The sequence below is a fragment of the Lissotriton helveticus genome, chromosome 5_1, assembly GCF_964261635.1.
Source record: "Lissotriton helveticus chromosome 5_1, aLisHel1.1, whole genome shotgun sequence".
In the NCBI taxonomy this organism is placed as follows: domain Eukaryota; kingdom Metazoa; phylum Chordata; class Amphibia; order Caudata; family Salamandridae; genus Lissotriton; species Lissotriton helveticus.
The window spans coordinates 1,030,576,622-1,030,602,048 of NC_136065.1; the positions used below are offsets into that span (position 1 = coordinate 1,030,576,622).

Below are 25,427 nucleotides of genomic sequence, written 5' to 3' on the forward strand. Positions count from 1 at the left end.
CCATGGTAAAACTAGATAAGTCAATTCCAGGAGTTGACAAAGGTCTGTTACTTGTTCTTTGAAAGTTCTTTTTGCTGGCATCGTTTCAGGTTCGCTTGGATCCTCAGAAAACATATCAAAGTTAATAAAATAGCCAGAGGCAGTTCTGTCAATTGTTGGGATTGCATCAGGATTCGTTGAAATCACTGGAACCTCTTGATCACGTGTTACTTCGTTGTAGGCTGCTGTTTCTTTACGAACTGTTATTTGTGTTTCAAGAGGGACAAGTTCCATAGCTTTGTTGCTTAGTCCTTCATTTCGCACTGCAGATTCTTCAAAGGTGATGAGTCTCTCAGTTTGAACCTCTTGGATAGTAGCTAGATTAGGTTGTCTGCTACATTGGCTTAGTCCACTTGGCCTACTGATTATGATCGGCTGCATGGTGTGGTTTGACCAGGTCGATTGACACAAACCTGTTCTCCTTTTTACCATCAAGGGGCGGCAGTAATACTGTTCTTGATCCGTGGATTGCTAGGACAGGTATTGGTTGTCTGTATGAAGGCCCAAATTCCTTCTTGTCCGTGGTCTTTTCTCTGACTAGATCCCCAAGCTTAGGAATCCAGACATGCCTTGCTGGGACAGTCGTTTTTTCTTCAGTGGAGGTTGGCTTCAGGAACACGTTACTTTGTTTCGTTTTTATTTCATTTAGGTCCTGTAAAACAGCCAAACGGTCTTTGATATCAAAAGGTTTTTGGTCTTCCACTGAAGTCTGACAATCGAGGTCCGCTACTAACATTCTGGTCCCAAAAAGGACTTCATATGGAGTGATTCCCCCTAGAGAACTTCTTGGCAGATTGTTAAGACTACATTGGACACTTATTAGGGGAAACAACCTTTATAACGCAACTTTTACAACGCACTACCAATACAATGAAACTTTTACAACGCAACATCCATTACAACACATGCAATTACAACGCAACCTTTACAACGCATGACACTACAACGCACACTACTACAATGCATGTCATTACAATGCAGTCATTACAACACATACCATTACAACGCATAACATTACCATCCAACAGTTACCCTACTGTTGCACCACCTGGAGTTAGAATAGTAATTTTTACCCCTACACTCTCCAACACTTACTCTACTGTTGCACCCCCTGGAGTTAGAATAGTAATTTTAACCCCCTACACTATCCAACACTTACCCTACTGTTGCACCCCCTGGAGTTAGAATAGTAATTTTTACCCCTACACTATCCAATACTTACCAAACATGCAATGTAATGTTATGCGTTGTAATGGTATGCATTGTAAAGGTATTATGCGTTGTAATGGGATGCGTTGTAAATGTAGTTTTTAAAATTTCATTTTAATGGCATGCGTTATAATGGAATGCGTTGTAATGGATGTTGCGTTGTAAAAAATGCATGTAAAGGTATGCGTTGTAAAAGTGTGCGTTGTAACGTCATACATCCCTTATTAGATGTTTGACCCCCCCATCACCCGAGCCTAATACCCTAGTTGTTATAGATTGCTTTATGTCCCGGTTTTTTCTCTCCACTACCGAATTTCCCTTAGGATGGAATGGACTAGAGTACCGCAATGCCACGGCCAAAAATGGACCATGGCCTCCTTGTAAGCTCGATAGCTAAACGCTGGATCCTGTCAGAATGTAGCATGTTGACTGCGTATGTGCCGATAAAGACTCGCAAATCTTTTATAACAGTTTGAGCGTCAGCTAAGTGCTGAGGCCACATCCAAACGAATCTCGAACACGAATCCACTGCGACCATGATATATTTATAGTTACCATCCCTTTGTAAGGGACCGCAGTGGTCCAGGTAAACGCAAGCTAATGGTTTATCTGTAATCTACAGGGGCGTCTGCGCAGGTCGTTTCACAGTAGAGACTTTAATCTTTTGGGATATTTCACATTCCAAAACATAGTTTCTGGTATGTTTCCTCATGCGGGGCCACCAGTATCTCTGTTTTAATAATGACACTGTGGGGGAAAGACCGGCATGTGCAGAGGGAAGTCCTTCCTGTGCTGCTAGGATTTGTCCTAATCTATGTTCCATGTTTGGAATTACCCTATCCCCCACTCCAGGGATTCAAGCAAACGGAACATTGTTTGCATCAGTTATGTACGAGTATTTGAGTGGAAACCCCTTAGGTAATGTTTTACCACTGTCTTTGCTTAAAGCATTGACAGCTAGCATTATTTCGCCATCTATTTTCATTTTTGAATGAGTAATTGCAGCTACGGAAGCCGTTTGCACAGCTGCCTTCGTGGCTTCATCAGGCAATGAATTCCCTGCAACCTGAATTCCATCACATTGATGACTCAGCGTATGTATCATGTGAGTGTTTTGTAGTCCTTGTCGTAACTGAACTACTTGTTCCCAAAGCAATTTATGCTTGATTGTGCCACCTTTTGCATCTTTGAAACCGTTTTGAAGCCATTTTTGTAAATATTCATTGTAAGATTGGACACAACAATACGAATCACACTCTATGAGTTTGGGGAATTCGCGAACTGTATTTTCAAGTGCCATCTTGAATGCTTGTAGTTCAGCTTGCTGAGCTGTACAATCTCTTAGAGATTGCGTTTTATTGACCATTGGTCGGAATTTGCTATCGGGCCAACGACCTTTAACGATCGTGCACGCTGCACTTTAGGCTTGTTTATCGCCTCCGTAGCGGGATGAGCTGATCCATCAGTATAAATTATACATTCATACTGCTCTAGAGGCAGAATTTCAGTAGGCAGAGGACATTCTTATTTGTATTGTAGAAATGCTTGTGTATTCAAGTAACAATCAAAAACTTATTCAACGTCTGTTGCAGCAAGAGAATTAACCCATTGGATCCATCTCGGGTGTAAAGCTTTATCATTTGGAATGCTCGCTTTCGTGCCTGCCTCTAAGGCAGGTACAGCTGCTACTGCAGTTTGAACCGCTGTCAGAATTTTTTCTGTTGAAGTGAATTTCATTTCTGCTTGTGTGAACAAGTGTGATTTGTAAGCTATTGGTACTTTTACACCTTCGGTAAAAGTTAAGTATGTGAATCCGCATTGTCCTGGAATGATTCGGATCACTAATTTGCGTACGTTTACGCGTGTTTGCAAATGTTTGGTTGCTAACATGTCTGTTTGGAGTGAACGCAAAATGTATGTGTGTTTTTGTGTCCAATTAACTGATTTGAAATCAGGTTTAATTAATTAGTAGATAGGGTTAACCCTTTCTGCATAGTTTACAATAGAAGTTCTTCAGAAATTCAGGAAACCTAGAATCAAATGTAAGTTTTTCAGCGTTTTTGGAGGGTGGAGCAGGGCACATTTCTCTAGAAAGTTTGTAGCCAGGCTTTTGCTTTCACTTGAAAGTTCATATCCTAGAAAATGGACGTTTAAATAAGCAATCCTAGATTTTTTTTAATTTAATTTGTACCCTTCAGAGGCGAATCCCAATATAATTGTATTCACCCTATTCAAGTGCCTATCCAAGTCATTATCTGTCAGGTAGATGTCATCGACATATGACAATGCTTCATCATCATAGGTTTGTAGTAACTCTGTTACCCTCGCTGAGAATAACCCAGGACTATTCTTGAATCTCTGTGGGAGACGACAGAAATGACGCTATGTCCCCATAATTGAGAAAGCGGTCAAATACCTACTTTCTGGTGCAATGTTTTGACAGAAGAAACCGATTGAAATATCTAATGTGGTTTTATATTTTTTACGCACAATGTTATTCATTAATGCTGCACTGTGTGCATTTTGTACTGCAAATGTTTTGCAACAAGAGTTTAAATGTCTGTAATCCAAACTAGATGATATGTATTATCTTGTTTGGAGACAGGAAACAAAGGATTGTTCATTGACGAGGTGCATGTTTCAATCACCCCCTGGTATTCAAGTTGATCTAAGATCTCCCTGAGCTGTTTTTTAGCTTCTTGCTTAACTGAGTACTGCCTTTGTGCATTTGGTTGATTTTTTAACTGTATCTTATGGTGAGGAGAATCCTCATTCCATCCTACATTATTTTTGTATAATGCAGGAGCCTGGGCTACTGCCCATTTCCTGACATAGGTATATTTTAAATGTATTGGAATGTGGTTGGAGAAGGCTGACATAATGATTTCTTCGCCATGTGGGCATTCCCTGACAAATTCTGGTGGTCAGTCTTGTTCAGCTAGAAGAATGTCATAAACCTTAGAGAGTTGCTCCCAAAAGAGTGCTCTCACTTTTCTTGGTATGTCTCCCTCCACCCGGAGTGTTACTTCATATAACTTATGTGGAGAACTAACCCTGGTATCAGTAGTTTTAACTTGGATGAATTCATTCAAGTCCATTGTCTCCAGATGATCCTTCAAGTTCTTGCGAGCTATGGTGACTTCTGCTGCGCTTTCCAACGTTGTCTGAGCCCATTCCCCGTTCTTGAGTTGTGTCCTCAAGATTCTCTGCATGTCTGATTTTTAGACCTGCTACTTTCTTTTTGGTGAATTGAGTTTTCTTGTTTTTCTGAACGTGTTTTGGGCGTCTTTGGACTTCACGCGTTCTTCCTTGTGTTCTGACCGTCCTCTTCTTTTGGATTTCTGTGACTAAGTCTGAAAGGCAGGAGAGGAACGTGTATCAGTATCTTGATATCTATCAGGTTTTCTTAAATTATCCCTATTCCTGAGGTTATACCTCCTTTCAGAGGGCTCCTTTTGAGGAGACCTACCTCTGGAATTAGAAAGCTTCTCTTTACTAGTTTGTTTGCTATTTACCCACTTATTTTTAGAAGGAGTAGGAGTGTTTTTAGAAAAGACTTCTAAATGTATAATTCTATTAAATTTTGTATATTACTAAGTAATTCATCATCTGACATTGCTTCAATGTCAGGGTCAGGTATATAACCGGCTATGGCTCACCATGTTGCTCCTGGTCTACCTAGTGGACCGAGCCTGGTAATGTCATTTAAATGTTTTAGGGCGCCTTTAAACCAGAGCTCATGCTCCTGGTAAGTTAGTGGAATTTCAATATCCTCGAAAGGAATATATTCCTCTGGTGGTTCATCTTCATTGTAGTAGTGAAACGTCTGTGTTACGGGATTTGCTTTGGGGAAGAGTAGAATACCTCTGTCTGGTGATATTCATGTGCCTCTGTCACAAAAACTATACTACCACTCTTGATGTTAGGCCATTTCTTATAAGTTTTACAGTGATGGCTTTCCTTAAATTTGGAGGTACGGATGTAACATCCTCGTCAGTTTCATTAAAACCTGTATAGTTTAAAGCTTGTACGGCGTTGTCACCTGTAGCTCCACTGGCACCGGGAATATCTTCGTCGGCCATTTTGTTGACTGAAAGTTTGCAGAGCAAGTTTCAAGGAAACAAAGATAAGGTGAACAATATTTTGGAACACTGTATCCTTCAACGTTGAACAAACCAAAAAGCTAATGTACAGGATTTTTCGTCCTACTCATCTATGGCGGATATTATCTCTTTATCCACTCCAGACGTCTATTGGAGTATTACGGAAAAAGGCATCTCTGAGGAAAGCACGGCTGAGTTACTTTAGTATCTAGCATTAAATTAGTGCCTTACCAAACGTTGGGCGCCATGTAGTGTAGTTCCTATATTCCCAATAGGCTCTGCGCTTTGGAATAATATATCCTATAGATGTGACATAGAACTGAGGTCAGTATGTCTCTATCGAATATACTAAACTTAATTGTGAGTGCCAGCTAGCTCAGAGGTCACTAGAAACTTTCTCGTATTCACTAGAAGGGATTAGTTTCTGACAACCGCATAAACATGACAACTTTGTTTCCCTAGGACTGGAACAAATATCTTCAGAGTTGTGGAAACAATAGATAACTAGTTCACTCAGTCAATCGTGCATGCTTTGTTTCTACAGAGTTGCAGAGAAATAGTGAGACTGGTGTTTTCAATAAAAGGTTTATTGAACAGTCTTCTTTCTCATGCAAGAGAGGTGAACTGCTACAATCGTTAGACAGAATGCAAAGTATAATGCATACAGCGAGAATAGTATTATAAAATAATACTGTAATAGCATTGTCTAGTGCTATGACATATAAAAATACATACATAAATAACACAGACTTAAATACTCAAGTGGTGCTTCTAAAATACGCCTACCCCAATGTACCTAACCTAAGTCTAGCATGAGTGAAGAAGTAAGTGCTGTTTAGCGTAGGTTTTAGTTCTGCCAAGATTTGACAAAGGTTTCTCTATGTTCTGGTCAGCTTCATACCTTAGAATGAACGAGGTTGGTATTTCTGTCTCTGAATCGATTTTCCAACACCCCGCAAGGGTAGTCAGAAACACTGGAGCTGGATTCTCGGCAGAGTAGGACAGTTTCCCAGTGCGTCAGCTGGACAGTCGGCTTCCTTCGGCACTTGCTGTAGCGATCTGCGCCGGGCAAGTAGGTAGTCGAACTGCACCGAACCACACCGTCCTATGCTATAGCAAGTAAAGGTATATTTCTACCTTGAAGGTGTTTAGGAATGCCAGCTTTGACATAAAGTAGGGCATATGAACGTCATGGATGAACCCCTGAGGAATAGTTGTTCATGCATAATAATGAGTTTCTTGGAGAAATCAATATCCATGCTAGGGGAATTCCCTTCTGCTTAAGAGTCTAGTTTTCCAAGAAATCGTTGTGACATTTGATGAACGGATGGAAGTAGCCATGCCTGTATTTGGGTAGCATGGGCTATGCCTAAATAAGGGCTTGATTTCTATGCCTATAATAGGGCAGCGCAAATTGTACCTATATAAGGGCATGTTTCGGGAAAATTCATTCAGAATCTAAATCCCCATACAACATGTCAATCTCATTAATATTCATTTACTAGCATTTCGTCACTTCCATGGAAGTAGGAGATACTTGTATTTGTCCATATTCAGCTCAGTCCCAGGCGCCTTTCCCTAGGTTTTCAACATTATTTGCAACAGTTCTATCGTATATGCTTCTAGTGAGAAGTGAATTCTTTGTTAACCAGAATAGAAGTGAAACTTTGGAGAATGTTCTCATAGGGCTTAGGTGACTGCCTCGCATGATTTTACATTAGAGTGGAGGAAAAAAGGGTTTCAGAGGCCTACATGAAAAATAGCTGAATTACTGTCACATTAATATTCATTAGGAATCATTCATTTGCAATTTCATTTAATCTTCTTTATTAAATTCAGTTATGATTAGTTTCACTAATTACATGTCAGTATTAAGCAGCACTAAACAAAAACATTCTGCCATGTCTTTATTTGGCACATGATCATGCAATCATAATTTTTAACGTGACACTTTTCAGTGCCTGTATTATTTTTCAGAATCGTTTCAAAAGGCTCGTAATCATTCTATGTCAGTTTTCTTAGCAGTGACATTTCCTACAGTTTCTTTAGTACAACTATGAATATATTGTGTTTCTTTTAATTCACATTTGATTGTTAGTCACAAAACTTCTCTATATTAACATTATATTTCATTTTCTTCACAACACGTAAATGCATCTACTTGAAATTCTCATTTTTCACTCTTTTCATCATTTTTATAAACTCTACATGGTTTTATGAGGCAGTATGCAAGCTCATGTTCTCGACAAATAGGTTATTATGTCTTCTCCAGTAAAAAAATGCCGTACATGATTTTTCCAGGTTGGAATTGGTAAAGATGGATGCCAGAGAACATCCGCGCTCTATCACCCACATGTAAGCCATCTCTTTAAAGGTACTTGATCAGTTACCAAAGGTTCAGTTATTAGAAGCAGTACCACGGGATAGATTGTCCAAGCCACTTAAAATATATCTTATTGCACAGAGCTGTATCTATCTGACAGGTATGCTCTAGAAACATATTCTTTGCTAGATAAATGTAGCATGGCTATTAATTTGTAAATTTAGATGGGAAAAATGCAAATAGGAAACGAATACAGTGCAGACAGGCAAGCATACGCAAAAAGACTAGTGTTGTATTTGATATCACTTACCACGAAATATTATAGCGCTATAGGCTTATGTTATGAATAGTGTCTTCATGTGGACGCACAATGCTGGTGGGAGAGTCCAATTCTTATGAGCTCTTCACAACTCTACTCTCCTATCCTGAGCTGCAAAGAGCACACACAGCACAGCAGAGATGAGGTTTGGGTTGCTCAGGGCCTGACAAGTGGACCTTTGATGGTGAATGAATACAGCAGTCATGTCTACTATTCAGAGGATAGGGCCAGGCAGACTCTCGGTAGTCTTTTCTAGGCGCTGGTTCCCCGTGCTATGAAAGGAAACCTTATGCTTTTTGCAGTTCTGGTAGCTGAACCGAGATGGTCATGAGTTGGAGACGAAGCAAGATTCTCATCACCAAGCCAGCGTTTATCCATTTTCAGTTTTTACCACAAAGATCTTCTGATACTGTTTTGACCACAGATCTCTTTACTAGAGTAGGAAACACATCCTAGTGCAGTGAAAGTGTCAAAGTTTCATGTGGGCATCTTAAAGAATGTCAAACTGGAACTATTTTTGAATACTGCGATTAATCATTAAAGTAGGGGAGAGACTGTTTTTAGCTGAATAGGCAGAAGTTAGACTTTTGCAAGAAGAACCCTAGTGTGCATACCACAGGAATATGGAAAGTAGTGTACATACCTCTCAATGCTGTTTGCATCTCTTGCATCTCTTGCACTCTACTCCAAGAATAGATAGAATGTTTTGAATTATCAATTTGATGCAATATATCTGTAGTGTGAGAAACGTCTCAGTGCTAAAAATGATTCATCCTAAATTAAATTATGTAACCTATGTTGTGGCACTTGAGAATGCTTAGAAACACTCATATGCTGACAAATAAATCATAATTTCTGAAGTGTATTCAAGTTGTAAATAAGATAATATATTGGCGGATCATAAAAAAATCTTAGGTTTGAACTATTCAACTTTTTGTGTTTTAGCTGGATTAATGGTTGGATGGCTGTTTTGCACGTTTTATACACACTTCCTCTAGCACAGGGGTCTTCAGACTGGGGGACAGCCCCCCCCCCTCCCCTCTAAGGGGACCTCAAGTGATCCCTGGGGGGGCGCTAGGCCCTGGCTAAAAAAAAATTATGGTGATAACAGTGCTTTGTATTCAGCTGAAAAATATGAGCGTCAGTAAGCCACTCTGTAATGGGCCATCACTAACATCTTTTGTCATTTACATCATTGCTGGGAGAGGGTGTCAAAAGGGAAGGGACTCTAAATATGTATCAAAACCCCCACCCCATTTCTAATAATCACACCATGGCTATTTTTACACATTTTAGTAAGGCATGCCTGACCAGAATAGTAGGTTTGTCAATTATGTATTTTTAAAACGGTGCAGAACTTAACTGCAATGTTTAAATAAGTCTAGACATATTTAAACATTCCCATTTTAATAGAATCATTGTGAATTTGCTTGAGGGGACCCACAATTATTATTTTTTTCCAATGGGGGGGGGGTGGCATTAAAAAGTCTCAAGACCACTGCTCTAGGAGATGCCTTTCTGCATAGGCCAAGCTTCCAATCATGAGTTTTAGTAAAATCACTTTACTTTTGTTGGTCGGACATCTTGGCCTTAAAGCTCAGTTTCAGCTCTGTCACTTGTAGCATGGCATTCTGGTTGCCTACAATGCACAAATATTATATTAACAAAAATTGTGGTTCTTGCAGTCTATGCTTGGTTTTCTAAAAAGTATAATTGACGTCTAAAATAGTAAATGGTGCATTTGTGTCTCTTGTGTTATGGGTTTGTGAACAAGATAAGGATCCCTGCCTTGCTTTTTGTAGAAGATCTTGAAATATAGTGTCTTTTGTGTCTGAGGGGTGGTTACCAGTGGATGTAGTAGCACTTGCCAATGTGAATAAATAGTTATCTTTTGTAAAGGGAATATTTGAGCTTTAGGTGTACGAGATGAGTGATGTGTGATGGTCAAATCTCTACTGTGTTCCCTCCCTTACTCCTATGCATCAATCTTGGAAATATGTCAGAGATCATTCTCTGTCTTTGTCCTCAGATGACTGGACCTTGGGGTGATGATAGCCAGATGCATAGTTGCCAACTGTCCCGTATTTGCAGGGACAGTCCCGCTAAATTGGAGTCTGTCCCGGGTACTATTGTTTCAGAAACTGTTCCACTTTATTACACACAGGCACGTAAACAAGAAATTTCTATCTGCAGCAGCCATGTGCTGCAAAGTGTCTTAGCATTTCGTTTCCATTTTTTGGGGTAAATATACAGATAAAGGCCCCTGGAGGTTTGTCACCACTTTCTCTTTCTCTTTCCATAATTAGCTTGTGGCTAAGCTGTAGGGGAATATGTAGAGTTTGCTAGTTACCTGGTATTGTATGCTATTGTATACAAATGATGGGTGAGCTCCCAATATAGAATTGAGTGGTGAGATCCCAGAGAGAGCATCCACTCTGGAGATGTGTGATACATCATTGTGACTGTAAATAATACAAGACAGATAGTGTGGGAAAATGCAGATTGAACAACAAGTGCTGGTGAAAGTAAGTTCTGAGGTTTGGATGGATGGCCTGAGTATCGGCCTTGCCAATTAGCTTTGTAATTTGCCTTGTGCTACTATATACTTTGTGCAGAGCATTCCTTTGGTTTGGCCTTGTGTGGATGTAGCTCCTAAATCACAGGTCGCTCCCATGTTCGATACAACAATATCAGGTCAACACTTCCCAAAATGTTGTGGACGTGTTGGAAGGAGTGATGTAAAATGCTTCCTGGATTCTGCAGCAACATTTCCAAACACATGCTCAGCCCATACTAAACTGACATAATCATTCACTGGCTACTTAATCCTTAATTTAATGTATTACATTTTGCCATATGAACTTGAAGACTGGATATCATTGACAAGTGAGAAGAATCAGAAAACAAAAACTGATAGGTGAAAGACTTGAATAAAACTCTCCCCCTAGTCTGGGTCAACGGAATCCAAATCTGAACAGGCAAACAAACCCGTTTCAGCTTTACTCAATGAGGTGCTTGAGTGCTGATGGGTGTGCCCTGACACTGTTTCCATGGTGCGTTTTCATAGGACTTAAGATGGACCTCATTAACAAGACTTAACAAGACACAAACCTTGTAGGACTGTTTATTTCCCCTTCAGAGGGGGAAGAGCCCTGGCAGCTGGGGCCGGGCGTCTCCTCTTGGAGCAGGACCATTGCATAGTCTAAGCCACCATAATTACTCTGTGTCCCTTGTTCCATCTGATTTTATGTTCCACTGCAGACCAATCATATTCAAATCAGCCATGGTGCTGTGCAAAGTGTACTCTGGTCAACCCTTATAGCCTGCAACCAATGGCTGTATTCAGTTATCTTTATTCAGGGGTTGACTGCACATTGCCTGGGTAAGAGAACATTACTGGACAAAGAGTGCCCGAATTGTTGGGGGAGACTGTGGGTGGCATGATCCACATGTGGTCGAACTGCCCTAAAATTAAGCCTTTCTAGAGGGAGTAACTGTCTGGCATGCAATACATGCTAAGCTATCCTGTCCCAGAGAAATTATCATATGTGCTTATTGGGGTGGGAACACAGGAACTACAACACCAGTCCAAAGGAGACAACCGTCCTGATTGACAGTTTGGATGGCAGAGGTAAATCCTTTGGTATGGTGATGTATTTTACTCCTGCCACACCGTGGGTCCTCTGCATGCCAAATGTAGAGATGCTGCCAGCCCACCAGACATCTCTACAAATAGGCAGAAAAAGCTGTCATGGCAGTTTTCTTTCAGTGTTTTTAAAATGTGATGGACAGTACTGTGCATTTTTGAAAATACAAAACTATTGACCCCCACACCATGGGAGTTGTTTTTTATGGTGTGGGGGTCATTTAGCCGTTTTGGCTGCACTTTAGCACTAGGTTATGCCTTACTGTAAGGGGAAATGAAAAGTGGCCATTTGGCCATCCACTCTCCAGTTCATATTTACCCTTTTTTTCATGCAGAGCAATGCAGCATGCCACCTTGCTGCACTCTGTGAAAGGCATGAATCGAAATTGCCTAGCTATGTAACGGTAAGTTTCAATTCTATTAAGGACACGGAGGCGTGGATTATGCTTATCTTTCTTCACTTTAATTAAACAATTTCTCCACAGCAGTGAAAAAATCAAATAACAATATTTCCTTTCCATGGAATATTCAAATATAACAGTTCAAAAAGGTTTCAATACGCTTTAAAAGGACTACAACTCCCATGAGTCCATCACATAACACCCAATCACAGTCCTTCCTCCATGTCGGTATGTCCTAGAAAGGTCCTTCACACAAACTGTCCCTCCTCTTTCTTCGCTGCTCCGCAGCAACAGATACGTTTCCTTTCTTGTTCTGTTTGTTTTGGGCGGTTTCAGTATCTTAATGCTACTTGAAGTGCCTCATTGTGGTTTATGCGATGTTTTGGCGGGTCTCTGCCTCGCCTTGTGGGGGATTCTGATAATTTGAGTGGATTTTTCCTTTTGCTTTCCAGATTCCCCTGCCGCGGGAGCTTAGCTCCTTTCGCGGCTCTGTCCAGTGAGTGCGGCCTTCATTAGTGCCTCTAGGGGGAGCTCTTGGGTCTCGCTTGTCTCTGTGGCGCGTTTCCTCAGAACGAGCAAAATGCGTCGCGAGACACACACTGAGGAGCCTTGTCCTCCCGCCGCCAAACCCGAACGCCCTGGGGGGGGGTCCATAATTCCCGCATGTGTGTTTCGAACCCCCCGGCGGGGGTCCTTATTGTGGCAAGGCTGCTCAAATCGCCTTCGGGCAGGTTGGTCCTACACTAAGATTATAGCGCGCCGGGTGGCGGCTGGCACAGTGTCAGGCACAGCCTGAGGACACGTGCGCTTGGGGCCCAGACCCCACACGCTGGGGTTTCACCCCGTCTCTCCCATTTTGCAGTCTTCCAGTCTGCCCACAATAATAAGGGTTTAACCCTTTGTGCCCCATTTCTAGCGCTTTTCAGGAGTGAGCCCTGGTGTGTAGGCAAGGGCCTGGCCTTGGTATTGGGGTCTGAGGAAGGGGGTGCCTCACATTTTGAGCTGTAAGGTGGCCTCCAACAGGGACCAACCGGCAAGGATGAGTGCAGGGGGATGAGTGCAGGGGAATATTATGAGGAAGAGCAGCAGTACATCCCCCTGGATGACCAGTTTTTTCAGGCTGTCGATGAGTCGATTTTAAAATGTGTTAATGATGTGGTGGCGCCCATGGACGAGCGTCTTACGAACCGCATCATTGCTGAATGCGCCAAGTTGGCCCTGGGCCGCTTGAACTCCCCTACCTTACTGCAGGGGGAGGGTCCCCATTACCTAAGAAGGGACGTGTGGAGGAGGGCCCCGGGGGCCCCAGGGGGTGGATTTGGATGCTTTTGACCACCTCAGGGATGCCTTTGCCGCTAAGTCATCTAGTCTGCCCCCGGGGCCTTCTCCGACCCCGACTCTCGCAGAGTCCGTTGGGCCAGCCTCGCCATCATTAGATGGGGGTTCCCCGGCGGACTCGGACGACGAGGATGGATCTTCGCGGTCTTGGCGACCGTCCAGTTCGGCGGATTTACCCTTTTTTTCATACAGAGCAATTCAGCATGCCACCTTGCTGCACTCTGTGAAAGGGCAGGAATCCACCGTATTTAAGATTATTCTGAGCATTACTGTCCTTTCCTAGTCCTGGCACACCTTTGGCTGCCTAGCACCAACACAGGTACCCATGCCTCATGATGCAAGGGTAACTGTGTTGTTGACAGGATCGTTTTTGTGCAGGAATGGACACCTTCTTGCACCAAAACAATCCTTAAGAGGCATTTTCTCTTTGTATGTATGCTGCAGAATGAAGCACACGCAAAAAGAGGAAAAGACAAGGAGAAATAAAGATATTTCTCCTCGTTACACCTCACCTAGGGATGCCTAGCATTTTGATGCATTCTCTGGTCTACTACTAATGGTAGATTTGGAAATGTTCAAAAATCAATGGGAACACCCATGCTCCACCAATGGAATGCCTTCCTGGGTCAGAGTAATGCAGAGCAGCGATTTGTCCTGCCTTTTGTTACTCTAGATTTAACAAGCCCTGAAAGGCGACACAAGACCTTGATAAATCTGCCCATGAATCGGGTGGATGGACGAATCAGCAATCCTCGGACAGCCCTAATTCCATCAGGCCACCGGAGGAGTGTCAGCGACGGAGTAATTTCCTTTGCTGACATACTTAGGGTCCAATGATCTGTAAGTCAGGTGGATGGATCTACAGTTTGGCAGAGTGTACTTCATTGCAGTTGCAACAGAGTACCTTCTCCTCCAAACCCTAAATCAGCCCCAAAGTACTAATATGTAATTTCCTTGTGACTGCAAAGACTACTATCACAGTTTTTTTAAAGTGGAAAGGTCCCCCAGTCAGCCGCAATGTACTGATACAGCAATGCCTGCGGGCCATAAAAACTACTATTGCACCTTTTTGGAAGAAGAAAACCTCCCAGATATTGCCCACTGCATTTGGAAGATTATGGGCATGAGAAAGATAATGTGAGGCTTATTTGAAAAAACAAAAGATTGTGAGGTAATTTGAGAAATTTCAGTGCAATTTGTGATGGGAGGCCCTCCATCACTGTTGTGCTCACTTAGATTTAGGGTGTTGGAGTTATTTTAAAATTCTTGAGGGAAAAGGACATTGACATGACATATACTGGATGATATATTTAAGTTGTGTAATATGTAAGGATTAAGTTAGTTAGTTGAGAAGCTCTACCAATGTAGGGCCTAGATGACAGAAGAGATGATGCAGTGTAGGTTAATTGTTGGATATTGGGTTACTGGTTGAGGGGGTGAGACCCTTCTCAAGCAGCAACCACAATTTATTTTAGGGTGAGACACATTCAAACACCAAATGAACCTGTGCTTAACCCTCTAATAGCTTGGCACAAATCACAACGTTTTCCAGATGGTGAGATCCAGGTCAATATCAATTAGGTAATCCACAGGCATGGACAGACACACTGCTACCCTCAAGGAACATGAGACTACCCTCATTCAAATGGAACCAGAGCCACTGAATAGTGACTCTGATGGTTGTCTTCTACTGCAATTGGGTGGACTCTATGAGGGACTACCTGCTCTGAGGACACCTGACGACATCTTATGGTTGTCATGCTGGCTCCTCTGTCTCTCAAAGCCTCCATACTCTGCCCATTGATGGTAACCTACTGCCTGTACTTCTTGGTATTACAAGGCAAAAGGGCGTTTGGCACCAGCTCTCCATCACCCAGGGACACTAGAGTGTCCTTTGCACTACCTCCATACTAACTGGGGCAATCTCCTCTCCAAGTGCTAACACTAGCCAGCCCCGGTGTCTGCCCACCAATGAAGGGTTGTGCCCACTTGGGACACTTTATATTTTAAAGAACAAGGGGACCCCAGTACTGAGACCCGGGGTAGTAGAAGGTTGGTGAGTATAAACAATGGTCTAGGAGAGGCCTAAAGGGTCCTCGGGTAGCCTGGGCTATAGATGATTTAAGAACAGATTGAATCAAACAAATTCACAAGAGTCCCGGGGGGACTATGATACTTGATATATATGGACACAAGGTTTTGTATCAAAACTCCGCAAAAAAATGAAAGTGAAAATTGAGTTTTTTGTTGAGGAAGTTCACGATGTTTCGATCTCAAGCAATTGAGATCATCATCAGGACATGAACATGTGAGCAGTTAGAATTGAAGGGTAATTCGAAGTAAGGTTCAAGGTACCCTGGAGGGGTCGAAGCTTGACGCCGGAAGCGTCGTGAAGGGTCAATTGTCGGCTGGTTAGTTTGAGATAGCACATGGCTCGGATGGTTCCATAAGCAGTGGGTGCAGGCATCAGAGAAAGACTGATTGCCTCGTCGGTGTCGGTGATTTAGAGACCCACATGGAGTGGAGAACGAGGATGGTAGCCCGTGTTACTTTGGGTTGAAGCCTCGCGTCAGTTTGGTTTACGCAGCTCAAGTCAACGGGGGGAACGGAGTGATCCGGTAACATCAGCGGAGTGAATCCGCTGACGGTACCGTATCACTCACTGCTTATGGAACCATCCGCGTCACATGCTATCTCAAACTAACCAGCCGGACAGTGACCCTTCATGACGCTTCCGGCTTGAGATCGAAACGCCGTCGACCTCCTCAACAAAAAAATCTATTATCCCTTTCATTTGTTTGCAGAGTTTTGATAATTACTGTTGTTGTTCAATGAGATGTAAATTTTGAAATGTCACCTATACACCTTCACGCACTCCCATGTCCTGTGTGAGCATTAGAAATACTACATATATGCTGATAATAAATGTGTTGTCATTTCAAACAAAACCTTGTGTCCATATACATCAAGTATCCTGGTCCCCCCGGGGCTCTCCTGAATTTGTACGTTTGATTCAATCTGTTCTTAAATCATCTGTAGCCCAGGCCACCCGAGGACCCTTTAGGCCTCTACCTAGAACATTGTTTATACTCACTTGGAACACTGGGCATTAGACTTTGTAGTGCCCAACTTGTTTGCCCTCATAATACTTAGGGGTGAATTTCCCTGAGGACATATGGTCAGGGAACTTACTCTTCTTCTTCTGTTCAGGTGGAGAATGGGAATCTTGCCCTGTGGAACTGTTATGGTAACCTTTTGAGAACTCCTTTTTTTTATTTTTATCTCACCTTTTTTCTTCGGGTGGGGACCCTGCCCACCCTTCTGGTCATCCACTCCCCAATATACCCTCTTGTGGACCTTGGTGCTGAGCCAGCGGACCGCCTCCTTGGTAAGCTCTCTGGGGTCAGATGTTGGCGCAGCTCTCCAACACAAACACTGAACATGTGCTCTCTTGGCACCAAATTGTACAGCCCTGGTAATCTTTCACTTTACTGTCCTTCACCCTACCATCCAATGCCTTGCAAAGCAATCAACACAGTCCACCCATGATATTCGGGGCAGCTTCTGACTGACCCTAAACTTTTGCCTGTACTTTTCTGAAATGAGGCCATACTTCCTGACAAGGGTGATCTTCATGGGGGATTCCTCATCATGTCTGCCTTCTCTAGGGCCGCATTCATTCAGCCTGGGGAGTCACCTCTCCTTCTGGAGACAATGCCCCTTCCCCTGTGTGCTGCATTCCAAGACCTGCACTCAGGTCCTCTCTTTGCCCTTCCATATCATCATCCTCTTCGATTGTTGTATCCAGTGAGTGCTGGACTTCCCCCAGGCCTTCAGTAACTTTTGGAGCTCCAGTTTTCTGGCTTTGCTTTGGCGGGAGGTCCCCACTCCTTGCAGAACTCCCTGACCTCAACCGTAGGTATCTATATTGGCAAGATCAAACTCCATCTTTGTAGATGTGATTTCAGGCACAACAGTCAAGTAGACTGATAGGGACTTTGGAAAAAGCAAAAAGGCCAATCAAGGGGAATTTAAAAGAAACTCAAAGTGGTATCAAATTATTTATCTGGGATTTTAATCACTGTTTGCCACTGCACAAACACAAGTCCTAATCCTCACCACTGAACACCAATGTTGGAAATTGGGTTACTGATTGAGGGGGTGAAACGCTACTCAAGCAGCAACCACAATTTCTGTTAGGGTGAGACACAAGCAAAGGCCAGATTAACTTGTGTGTAACCCTCTGATAGCTTTGCAGAAAGGAGTCAGGCATAACTTAAAGGCAGTGGGTAAGATTTTTATCCAGAACTTCAAACAGTAATGAAGTGAAAACACATAACGTGAAAAATCCCCCCGTAATCCAATTTAGAAAAATAGATTAAAATTGAATAAATAAAATTATATCAGAACATCAAAAAACCTCTCAGTAGAACCTGAGATATTCAGTTTTAAAGTTTTTAAATAGGTATAGCACCTAAAAGCACAAAGAGCCACTAGCCGTCATCTGCTCCTGCTGGACCGAGGGAAAGTCACAAGTTTAGGGTAACAGCAGTGAGGGTGGGCCGGATACAGGGACCAGGTTGGTCTGGCACAAAAAGTTACCGTCTCAAAGTTTGGCACGAAGAGTTCCATTTGCAGTGGAGGAGACTGCAAGGAGCCGGGAGAGAATCGCAGATGGTCATTGCTGTAGCACGAAGATCTGGTCAGGCGTAGCAGACGATTGTTGCAGGAGCTTCATGTTGGCGGTCACCGCCGGCTGTCGTTGTTGTAGCAGGGAGTGCAGATCGCACATTGCTGGTTGTCACTGGCAGTCGCGGTAGTGCGCAGAGTCAGGTTCACCGGAGATTTGCATTGGTGGTTGTCGCTGGTCGCAGAGTCATACCACAAATGGGCCCATTTGCTGTTGTAAAGAGCCCATAACTCCAGGTTTTTACCTTCTTAGGTCGAGCTCAACTGATGCCAGCCAAGGGTCATCAACTTGGAGAGTCACCTCAGGGGATCGGGAACTAATTCTAGTAGAGGCAAGCAAGGCTTAGGCAGGTCCAGTTGCAGCAGGTCAGCTGGACAGTTTCAGTGAGGCCTCTGGAGCTTGTTTTGTCCCTGTAGCTCAGACAGGATATTAGCCAACTGAACCTTGGAATCACTCAGGCAGATGGCAAGGCATGGCAAGAATGGCAAGATAAAGTCAATTCTTCCTTCTCAGAGACCTTAGCAGTCCTCAAGCAGCAGGGCAGCTCTCTGGGGGTCAAGGCATTCCTCATGCAGTAGGGCAGTCCCCTGGGGAACAATGCATGCCTCAAGCAGCAGAGCAGTCCTCTGTAGTGTCCACTGGTACAGGAGGGTCCTGAAGAGTGGCTCTGGAGCGAAAAAGATGGTGCACACCAGATGGTGCACACTACAGACGCGGCAGCGCGGCCCAGGGGTGTTATCGGAGACTACCCACCCCTTGTCGAACAAGAGGTTGGAGGCGCACATGCAGTAATACTAGTAGCCATTGGAAACACTAAGGCAGCATTGGAAGTCAAGACTGATTCAGTGGCCTTGGACCTCCGCCTTTTGCGAGTGGATCACCGTAAATTGGTGAACAGGGTGGGAAGACGGAGATTGCAATGCAACAGCTACAGCTCATAGCCATAGACCACGGCAAACAACTGTAGACCTTGCAGCAAGAAGTGAGGCGGCTACAAGATATAGTGGAAGATGCAGAGGGTCGCTTCCAATGCAACAACGTATGAGTGGTGGGCCTCCCTGAGCAAATTGAGGGGCCTAGTATGGAACTTGATATTGAAAACTGGCTCCTGAAGGTAGTCATGGATGGAAAAGTCTCTAAGTTCTTTACGGTTGAAAGAGCCCATAGGTTGCCATGTGACCCTCCAAGACCCGGCGCACCCCCAGGACACTGGAAGTCAGACTTCTCAACTACCGAGATCGGGTGACATCTTCAATGAGGCCATGTGCACGGATGGTGGGAGGTGATGGGGGGGGCGGCAAACATTTACCCTGTTTAGCGCCACTGAGAAATATTTGTGGCTGTAAAACAACTGCCGCGGGCCCTAAATTTGAAATATGCGTTTCTGTTCCCTGACAAACTGCGAGTGGTGGACCAAAACGGCGCCCACATCTTCACTACAGCAGCAGAAGCTTGGACCAGGATGGAGGGCAAGGGTTGCAGTTGGCCATCTGAGCAGGAAGCACTGAAACCGGGAGATTGGAGTGTGCCCAGAACCAGACATAAATCCTACTGTTGATCGGAGGCAATTCTGATGAGGGCCCAAGTAGCAACAGAAAGGACAGCAATAGGGACGGAACTGCAGTGCACATGCTCGATATCCTGAGCAACAGATAGGCTGAGTTGCACACATCTCTGAAGATCAAGACGACACATCCAAAGACTCCTTGCACAATGGAGAGACTGAGTATGGTCCAGTGATGACCCCCTTGACTGCTGATCTGCTCAGGTAATGATGTGGGGACTGGAGTGACTCCAAGCACTAAAAGGACAGTCTACAACACCTCATGAGCACATTCCCCTTGGGGCAACTTGAACCGCTGTTGGACGAGCCAGGAGGGCCACGCCGATCCTTGCAGCTGGAGGTAATCAACACCTGGGTTGATAAGAATGGGTGCCAGGCCGCAATCCATGGCCGGTACTATGGAGAGGACATGGTTCTTGGTTCATAGTATTTTCCCCTAAGCTTACAATCTTTGAGCCTGGAGCCCATGTGGTCCAGGCTGGCAAACCGGATACACTGACCATTATTGGGGCACCCTCAACTTGACTGTATAGGGGGAAATTCATAGAGTGATGAAAACGAGTGACAGGCCAATGCCTGACGAGCGACTGGCCATCTTAGTGGAGGCCGTGGGCTTGGTCAACCTGTGGTGGGCAGCACTCCATGGGAGATGTCAATACTCATATGTAGCCACATCCCTGTGAGCAATGTTCTGACTAGATAATTTTTTGGTGCTAAAATAGCAGATGAGTAGATTCTCTGGCTCTGCCTTTCTCTGCATATCTGGGGCATATCTGACCACTCCCTGCTACTAACCGTGGTCCACATGAGCAAGCTAAGTCGGACAGTAACATGGAGACTGGATGCCTGGGAACTCAGAGGCAGGGACACCAAACAGCTGGTAACTACGGCCACCATTAGACATTTTGCAGAAACCTAGGGTTCTGTCCAATTGGCAACAGATCTGTGAAAGGCCTATAAAGCAGTCCTGAGAGGTCAGTTAATCGCACAGATAATAGGCATGAGAAGGAGTGTCAGAAGCTTGAGGGAAAATTGCGGGACGCTAAATATGTGACTACCCCATGTAGAGACCCATAGGGTAGAAGAAGTGAGGCGGGACTGTACAGCTCTGGTACGTCAGGAGGCGAGAGACCATTTCTGAGCAACTCAGGCCAGGTTATACAAGGTGGGCAATTAAACTGGCAAACTCCTCACATTGTTGGCCAAGAAAGGGCAGAGATGGGTCAGAGGGATCAGAACAGAGGTGACAGGGCTGAGAGAGCCCCCCCCCCCCCCCAAGACATCACTCTGGCATCTGCAACATATCTAGAGGAGCTCTATTAAGTGTGGACCACATCTGATCAGGGAGATTTGGAAGCCTTTGTTGAGGACAGAAGGCCCTTCATCTCTAGCCTGACCACTTTGAGATGCTGGACTGGGAGCTCACTGAGTGTGAGGTGGCTGCATCTATCTCCTAGTTGAACAATGGCAAAATCACCAGCCCTAACAGCTTCCCCATTGAATACATCCAAAGTGGTAAAGCCAATGCTCTCTGTGTTTAGCTTGGCCAGGAAGACGGGTACACTGCTCTGCGTCCTCCGAGAAGCCATGAGTATCCTGATCCACAAGGATGGTTAACCCACAGACGACTGTGCCTTCTATTGGCCGATGTCGTAGATTACTGTCATTATTACTGAAACAAAAATCCTGGCCAATATTCTGGTGAATCGCCCCATACAGGTAGTTGACTTACTTGTCATCCCAAACCAATCTGGATTTATGCCATACAGGGCCTGAGGCATAATTTGTGGAGGGTGATCGGTTGCCTGGCACGCATTAGGGGACTTCACGAGTCGAGTGTCCTTCTGACCTTAGACTCAGAGAAGGCCTGAGACCCCCTGGAGTGGCCATATATGATAGTCATACTCTGCAAGATGGGCCTTGGGCTGTATTTTTTATCCTGGTTTTGCCTACTATACAAAAATCCTGTGGCAAGAGTCCGGGTCAACAGGGTCCTCTCCGAGAGCTTTAGGCCCCTACTGTTTGTGTTCGTTCTTGAACCCCTGGGGTCGTGGATCCGCATAGACCCACAAATGCATGGCCTCCGCTGGGATTCAGGATGGGAGGATGTTGTCTCATTATATGCTGATGATATCCTTTTTTATCTTGTGGAACCTCCGCATTCTGTGACAAGAATTCTGAGCATTCTGGAGATTTCTGGGACCTGCGTGGGGTTACGCATTAACTGCCACTAATCGGTGGCCTTCCCCTTGGGAGTGGGGGATCCGCACTGGGCTCCAAATTGCCCCTTTTGATGGGGGACCCGGGGGTTGAGATACTTGGATATGTTTGTGATACCAGACGGAAACTTATATATCCAGGAAAACCTGATGAAAATCCTGGATGCCTATCGCAGTGATGTAGAGAGATGGAGAAGACTTCTGCCACCAGTTCTGGGCTGTACAAAAGGGGGTGGTGATGGACGGAGCATCTGAACCAATCAAACACTCACACCCAGTCAAAAGATCTGGGTTTGATCCATCACCGTTCTTTAGCCCACTCTGCCACCCCAGTTCAGACATGGCTATATGCAAATCAGTCTGACCCTGTGCCTCATGGGAACAGTCCAGCCTGAACTGCCAAGCCATGCCTTCCCTGGACCGGAAACAAGCTTCCGAGGACCGGTTTCTGGCATTACAGCCGTCTTCAGCCCGGCTTGCTTGAATCCGGTGGCAAAGTGAGCAAGGGACTCACGTCTGAGCATACCCTGCCACACTTATGGCGGCCAAAGCGGTACAAAAGGGGGTGGTGATGGACGGAGCATCTGAACCAATCAAACACTCACACCCAGTCAAAAGATCTGGGTTTGATCCATCACCGTTCTTTAGCCCACTCTGCCACCCCAGTTCAGACATGGCTATATGCAAATGAGTCTGACCCTGTGCCTCATGGGAACAGTCCAGCTCGAACTGCCAAGCCATGCCTTCCCTGGACCGGAAACAAGCTTCCGAGGACCGGTTTCTGGCATTAAAGCCGTCTTCAGCCCGGCTTGCTTGAATCCAGTGGCAAAGTGAGCAAGGGACTCACGTCTGAGCATACCCTGCCACACTTATGGCGGCCAAAGTGGTACAAAAGGGGGTGGTGATGGACGGAGCATCTGAACCAATCAAACACTCACACCCAGTCAAAAGATCTGGGTTTGATCCATCACCGTTCTTTAGCCCTCTCTGCCACCCCAGTTCAGACATGGCTATATGCAAATCAGTCTGACCCTGTGCCTCATGGGAACAGTCCAGCCCGAACTGCCAAGCCATGCCTTCCCTGGACCGCAAACAAGCTTCCGAGGACCGGTTTCTGGCATTACAGCCGTCTTTAGCCCGGCTTGCTTGAATCCAGTGGCAAAGTGAGCAAGGGACTCACGTCTGAGCAAACCCTGCCACACTTATGGCGGCCAAAGCGGTACAATAGGGGTTGGTGATGGACGGAGCATCTGAACCAATCAAACACTCACACCCAGTCAAAAGATCTGGGTTTGATCTATCACCGTTCATTAGCCCACTCTGCCACCCCAGTTCAGACATGGCTATATGCAAATCAGTCTGACCCTGTGTCTCATGGGAACAGTCCAGCCCGAACTGCCAAGCATGCCTTCCCTGGACCGGAAACAAGCTTCCGAGGACTGGTTTCTGGCATTACAGCCGTCTTCAGCCCGGCTTGCTTGAATCCAGTGGCAAAGTGAGCAATGGACTCACGTCTGAGCATACCCTGCCACACTTATGGCGGCCAAAGCGGTACAAAAGGGGGTGGTGATGGATGCAGCATCTGAACCAATCAAACACTCACACCCAGTCAACAGATCTGGGTTTGATCCATCACCGTTCTTTAGCCCACTCTGCCACCCCAGTCCAGACATGGCTGTATGCAAATCAGTCTGACCCTGTGCCTCAGTTCTGGTCTGAGCAGCCCTCTATAAAATGATTTATTTGCCAAAATTATTATACATTTTGTAAAATACCGCTCCCCCGTATCGGATACTTTCCTTCATAGGGTGGACAGTGTCACAAAGGTGCTACTGTGGGATTCCAAGAATTGCCCTCTCGCTTTTGACAGGATGCCAGACGGAGAGGGGCATTGCTCTCCTGAATCTCTGCCTCTATTATTGGGCCTTTCAGCTATAATGATTGTGCCTTTTCGTCCCAGCAGGAACCCTCCTTGATGGCGGACCATACTGCCATGGCCTCAGAGGGATACCTCCGTGGACTTTATGATGGGAGAGGGCTTACCCTTCCTCCCCTCTCCCATGGAAACAGTGGTCAATATATGGAAGAGGGTGACGCATACACTGGGGTGATGAGGAGGATTGGCATGGAGACCCGTTATGGGACTCGGACCTTCTCCATGGTCTGCGCGAGTTAGCAAGACATAACAAATGGGACCTTTTGGGGATCTCCAAACTGGGTGACATGTGGAAGGAAGGTACAGTTATCTTGTTTATTGATTTGCAAGATGAATATGAACTGTCAGGGAGGCTATTTCTGGGATATCAACAGATGTGATTTATATGGGGTAAGTGTGAGCCCCCCCCCGGGGCGGAGGTGGAAGAAGAGTCTCCACTGGAATACGGGGTACTGAGTTCCCCCGATGACAGAGCATGCGGTGCCCTGACTGTACTCTACACTCTTGAGCAACAGCCTTCCATCACTTGAACCTTTGAGAGAGAGATAGGAAAGGGATCTGGGAAGACCCGAGGAGGGTGACTGGGGACAGGCCTGTGTGTGTGCCAGAGAGTTCTCGGTTCGGATGGGATTCCGTTTGATCAAGTTAAAAATCCTCCAGAGGGCATATTATACCCAGACCTGCCTTTTCCGTATGGGTCGGACTACGGACGAACACTGCCTGCGGGGCTGTCGGCAGAAGGGCACCCTGATGCATACATTGTGGGAATGTCTGAAGATTATGGCCTACTGGAAATGGGTGGGGGGGAGAATATCAGAAGTCTTGCGCTCACATCCCAATTGGTTTTACTAGGCATCTGAGCCGAGCTAACCCTGGACTGTTATGCCCTACTATTCTGCAACCTGACTCTGGTGGTGGCACATATAGACCTACTGAAGTACTGGGGGGTGCTAACTCTGTCTACCATACGGGAGTGGGGGAAGGCATGGATTGGTGTATGGGGCGAATAAACTGTTGTATCAGGCGAGAGAGGTTGCCAACACAAAGTTGAGGAGGTCTAGGAGTGAGGTGAGGGAAGAGGAAGATGGAGGAAACACAGTAGCTATCCTGCTAAAGGAAGGCGGATCAGGCATGAGCCACAAGATAACCTGTAGGGTTTTGATATAGCTGTGAAAAAAGAAAGGACAAAGACTGGCTGTTGCGTTTGTGTCGTGCTCTGGTCCAGACCTTGAGAAGAATCAAGCAATGATTATTACAAGTTTTGCTCACATGTCCTCGACAGTTGGGGTGTATGTTACATTGATTGTTTTTCACTGCGAAAACTGAATAAAGAGATATGAAAAAAAGACTGTAGAGCTTTTCACTGCTAAGACATGTAAAACTTAAACCCACATGTCCAACTTTTTAAATACAATGCCCACCTGCCCTATGAGCCTTTAGGGCCTAACTTTGAGGTCACTTATAAGTATTAATAACGAAGGGTTAGGCCTGCCAAAAGATTTATATTGCCAGATCGAAATGGCATCTTAAAACTGCACTACAGGCTGCAGTGGCATGCCTGAAAAATGTTTTAAAAGGCTACCTCACTGGGTGGCACAATGAGTGCTGCACAGCATTTATTTATTTATTTTAGGAGTTTT

General features: G+C 44.9%; 1 protein-coding gene across 1 annotated transcript in view; it reads left to right on the top strand.

The window, feature by feature from the left end:
• PYROXD2 (pyridine nucleotide-disulphide oxidoreductase domain 2) overlaps positions 1-25,427 on the top strand; it is a 541,945-nt gene that overhangs the window by 15,789 nt on the left and 500,729 nt on the right. The gene's annotated exons all lie outside the window — the stretch shown is intronic.